The sequence below is a fragment of the Anas platyrhynchos genome, chromosome Z (genome assembly GCF_047663525.1).
Source record: "Anas platyrhynchos isolate ZD024472 breed Pekin duck chromosome Z, IASCAAS_PekinDuck_T2T, whole genome shotgun sequence".
NCBI lineage: Eukaryota > Metazoa > Chordata > Aves > Anseriformes > Anatidae > Anas > Anas platyrhynchos.
This window is the reverse complement of record NC_092621.1, coordinates 10879565-10884665: the sequence shown is the minus strand read 5'-3', so window position 1 is coordinate 10884665 and position 5101 is coordinate 10879565.

Sequence of the window (5101 nt, the reverse complement as noted above, 5' to 3'; positions counted from 1 at the left end):
GTTCTTCCTATAAGAAATTCAGTGTTTTCTTTGTGCTTATTACTTGCAGTCAGTTTGGCCGTGGGCTGTAAAGAGAGGAGAGCACCTAACAGCTCATGTGAAGAGTATACACAGGATCTTCTCAGGACACGGGATCTACTCCAAAGTCCAGTAACTGCAGCAGGATTTGACCTCTGAGGAGCTTAAAACCAACCTGTCCATGCCTGCATAATTGCCAGCACCTGCCCACATGTTGATGGCCTCTGAGGTGTGTGGCTGCTTCCAGCTGCTGCCACCAAGCACCAGGGAGCTTGCCCCTCACGTGTGGCCAGTGCAGGGTCCTGCCAGAGGTTCCCATTTGCCTCCTCGGGGGCATTAAGAGAGGTGACAGCTGTGACACGGCCAGTTGAGTCCATGCCAGGTGGCACGTGTGCAGCCCCTCAGGCAGTGCTTTGCTCCAGCTTGCCTGCCGTGGCCTGGGCATTTCCAGCACAGGGCTGTCCTGCGCTGATGTACCCTTCAGCGATGCAGCTGCCAGCTCACCAGGGAATGGAGTCATGCACTGTTGGGTTTTATGTTGGGACAAGCAGTGTTGAAAAGCAAGCAGGTTGCTGCCTGGGTTTCCTGAAGGAACCTGGGAAAAAGGTACAGCCCCATGGAGCTGAGCCAGGGACACAGATCTTTGCTTTTTCCCTTGCGCTGTGCCACAGCGTGCTGTGGTTTCAGGAAGGGGCAGTGTGGTTTAGAGGCTTGGCCACGTTACCACTGCAGATTACTTCTGAACATGCAAAGTGTCCCAGTGGGAGAAACTAAAGTTGGTGGGCTGGTAATCCTGATGTACAACTGCCACCAGTAGTGCTCTACCTACCCCCAAACTCATCTCCCCATGTGTGCCCCTGCACGGAGCCACCTCAGTGCTTCCCCAGGCAGGAGGACACCCCTGTGCAGCCTTTCTGAGATGTGGGTGCTGCCTCATCCCTGTCACACAGGCTCAAGCTGCAGCCAAGGAAGCTTGTTATTGTGATACAGGGTGCTTGTGTCTCTGCCTTTAACCGTGGGGCTATTTCTCTTCCCTTCCAGCAGGCTGGAGCATTAGCACTGAGCTGCATCAAGTCGCAAGGGAATGTTGCTGGGAACCAGACAGGGAAATGGTGATTGTTCCAGCCTGATGTCCTGGCTCTTCCCAGCAATGCCTTGCAGCATTAACACACCTTTTCTCTTCCTCATGCTGGGTTTTGGCAGCTGTTTTGAGGCTGTTCAGGACAGAACTAGTCCAGGCAGTCCAAGGCTGCTGCTTGCAGAGTCTTCCTGACTAAGCCCAGGGGCATTTTCTGGGCAGCCTTGGCTCCTGTGCCAATGTTCTCCTTGGCTTCCTCCACCACTGGGCAGCTGCAAAGCCTTCCTCCTGGGCAGCACATAGCTCTGCCTCGTGGCCCAGACACTTCTAAGAACTCTCATGCACAGAAATGAGACGTGAGAAATGCATTTCAGGAACTGAGCTGCTGTGTAACTCTTTCCTAGTTACCATGCCACGGAGTGTGGTGTAAACCCAGGGCTAAGATCCAGCTGCAAAACACTGCTGGAGCGCAGCAGGGATAATGCTGAACCAAGGAGGGTGGCAAAGAGCTTTCCCACAGCAGCTGCCTCCAGTGCTTCGTGGGAGCAGCTGCAGGCACAGCTCACAAGCACTGCTGGGGAAAACGACAGCAGGGGAGGGCCAGGACTCTTCTCTGCTGCCCGTGTGTGGCATGTCTCCTGGAACGCTTCCCAAGACCACAGCAGATGGATTACAGACTCCTTTTTCCCCTGGTTTGGTTGGTGGGAAGTAGAATCACAACATGGGCAGCCAGGGACCTGACATGGACCTGAGCAGCATGCCTGGCTGGAGGGATGGGCTTCCTCCACCTGAGCTACTTCTGCTCTTTCTGTGACATGGGAGGAAATCAAGGGAAGAGAAAGGTGAGAAGCTGCTAGGCTGAGGAGGTTATGCAGCACTGGAGGCATTGGGGTGATTGCTACAAGGCTCTGGTTTGTGGGAGTGTTAGCATGCTCTTGATGCTGTGCCTATATGCAGCATCTAGCCAAGCTTGTGGGGGGCCGTCTGACAGGTGCTGGGCTGTCATGGGGAGAAATGTATGCCAGAAATGGGCAAAATCTGGGAATACAGCAGGTTGCTGAGATAGAAAATACAAACTTGAAATCTCTATCATCGTCCTTGCCTGCATTCTTCCAGCTTGTGGCCAAAGTTAGGCACTGGAGCTTCAGCTCTGGGTAAGGGGATGAGTTAGCCTGATGATTTCTTTCATCTACTCCAAGAAGAAGGTCTTCTCCATCAAAGAGAAGCAGCTGAGCTAGCAGCCCTATCTCATTTCCTACTGCAGCAGCTTCCCTTGCAGCACTTGAGAAGTTATATCTTACAAAAAGCAAAGAGCAAATTGTGTAAGGCAAAGCGGGAAGGCCGTCTGCATCACATCATGTTGTAGTTCAGCTGACGTGTGATGGGCTGCATGGGGTGTGCTCACATAAAAAAAAAAAAAAACAAAAAAAAAAAACAACAAATACCAGGGCTGTGTCAGGCTGTGTGCACAGGAGCAGCCCCCAGATCCCCTGAGCACTGCATTTCATGCCCCACGGGATCTGAGGTGAGCTCAGAGAGGAAGGATGGGGATGGACACCCGGGTGTGGGGAGCCTGCAGAGCCTGCACCCAAGGAAGGCAGGGAGAGCAGGGAGAAGCTCTAGAAGTGCTGGAGGGACTCATGGCCTTGCAGGCTGTTGAGGAGTTTTATCTCATAATCTGAATAGAGGAGAGAAGGTGAATAGAGACAGGCTGGTGGAAGGGGGTTAATGTCCTCGATCTGAGTTAAATTCAGAAGTTCACTTGTGCAGGGGCTGCCTTGTACTCTGTGCAGCATCCAGACTATCAGGTCCTGACCTCAACAAAGGTCCTCACCGAGCTTGGGTTACCGTGAGGCTAACCCTCATCTGAACTGGAGAAAGGGCCTGAGTTATCCGAGCCAGCAGCTTGGATAATTTGTGGCCCTTGTCAGGACGCAGCACTGCAGAACTAATGGCAGAACTGGAGAATGCATGGCAACACCACCTGGTAAATCTCAGGTTGTTCTTGCTTCAGAAGGGAAGAAAGAGTGCCTGCTTGCATTAGTTACATTTTTTTCCATCTTTTCTGCCATATTGGAATCTTATTAAACACCTGGTAACTAAACAGGTGTTTGCTTACGTATTGCAGTGCAGTTGCTGTCTTTGCAATAAGCTATGCACAGCATTCAGTTTTCTTTCACGTCAGAGCCTGCCCTTTCCAACCCATAAATCATTCCCACAGCTCTTCTCCTGCACCTCCTCTGTGCCCTGTCAGACCCCCGCCTGCAGGCAGGACCCCGCAGCAGTTTCCCTGCATGGAGGCAGGATGAGCCTTGGTGCAGCGAGCTCCCCGTGGAGAAGTGCTTTAGTGTGCTCTGTGTGTCCTTCAGAGAGCCCCCCTAACCTGCCTCCCTCATTTTGCACAAGGGTTTTGTCTCCCATTATTTCCCCTGGTGCTTTACATCTGGATGGTCTTGGCTGCAAACATTTCGGCTCATCACCTCTAGGCTAACATCTGTCTTGGCCTGGCCAAACTGGGGCTCTGGCATCTCTTTGAGGCTTTTGGCCAGCAACTCACCAACAGGCTATAGCTAAAACAGAAGCTTTTCTCTCCTTCCATTCTCAGCCCTTCTCGCTCCCTCTTCTCCCAGCTCTGCCCTCTCCTTACCTCTCACGGGTCTGGCCATTGACTTTGAGGTAGCTCTGAGGTTTGGGAATGTGAACCTCTGACTCAAGAACCAGTACAGCTCGTAATCTGTTTTCACAAAACTGGCAGCCTTGGTGGTGTTTGCTTTCTTCCTGGGAAATGTTATGGTGTACGTTGACATGTGTCCTTTCTCAGATGTGTTTTAAAGACCCATTTGGCCCTCGGCCCAGACAAGGCTCTCCACGGTGCCCTTAGTCTCACGCTAGGTTATGTCAAGTGCCTGTGGAGTGTTGTAACAGCACCGCTGAGATATGTACGGTCCTCCCCACCTTCTAGTCAATGCTACTGTGCAGACCAGGTGCTTGTGAGGTGTGCCATTGCTTGGCAGCAACATTGAGGTCAGGCTAATTGGCCAGGGCATGGCTTCTCATGCATCACAAGGGCATAGAAACCACTGTCTGGGGCGCAGGGGTCAAACCTGACATCGATCCGGGCTGCAGCAGTGGCCACTGGGGTATGCCTGGAGCAGACTGAAGGGCAGTGGACGCTATAAAGCAATGCTTCCTCTGGTATGCAATACCCACATTAGTCATACTCTGAAAAAAGCACCCTTATCTCTACTCTTACCTCTTACCTCTCCTCTAGGGACCCCCAGGTCCTTTAATGCAGGGCTGCTCTCCAGCCTCTCACCCCTCAGTCTCTACATACAGCCAGGGTTGTCCTGTCCCAGGTGCAGAATCCAGCACTTGCTTTGTTAAATCTCATATTGCTGGGGACTGCCCAGCTCTCTCATTTGGCAAGATCTCTCTGCAAGACCTCTCTACTCTTGATGGAGTCAACGACACCTCCTAATTTAGTGCCGTCCCCAAGTTCCTCATGTTTATGACCTATAGTGGAGAAGTACTTAGATCTGTTTGGTTTTTAGCAGTCTGTATCGTTATTTAATCATTATGGCCTGGTTTCTGTGCTATATAACATCACAAATGTTTTCAGAACACCTCCCTCACTGCACATGATCTTACATATGTCTGTTTCTCTCCTCTGGTTGTCTTCTCTGTCTGCACAGCCCCTGGTCAGGCAGCACTGGTAACTTTCCTCTGTGTTAAGCACTGACCATTTCCCACTTGCTATCTGCTGCCTGTTACTAACCATGAGAACGAACATGCTGTGGAGAGGATGGATTAAAGACATCTGGTGGGTGACCTTGCTGAAAGTGTTTTGGGCATCCAGGTACAGTGCATCCATCTGCCCAGCCACAGCCTTGAACAGGATCCCTGACTCCCCCAGGGAGCGACAAGACTTCTTCCCCAGGGCAGGGTTGTTTCTTCCCCCTTCGTCCCACTTCTCCGCATGCCCAGGAGTGCTGTTCCTAATTCCCA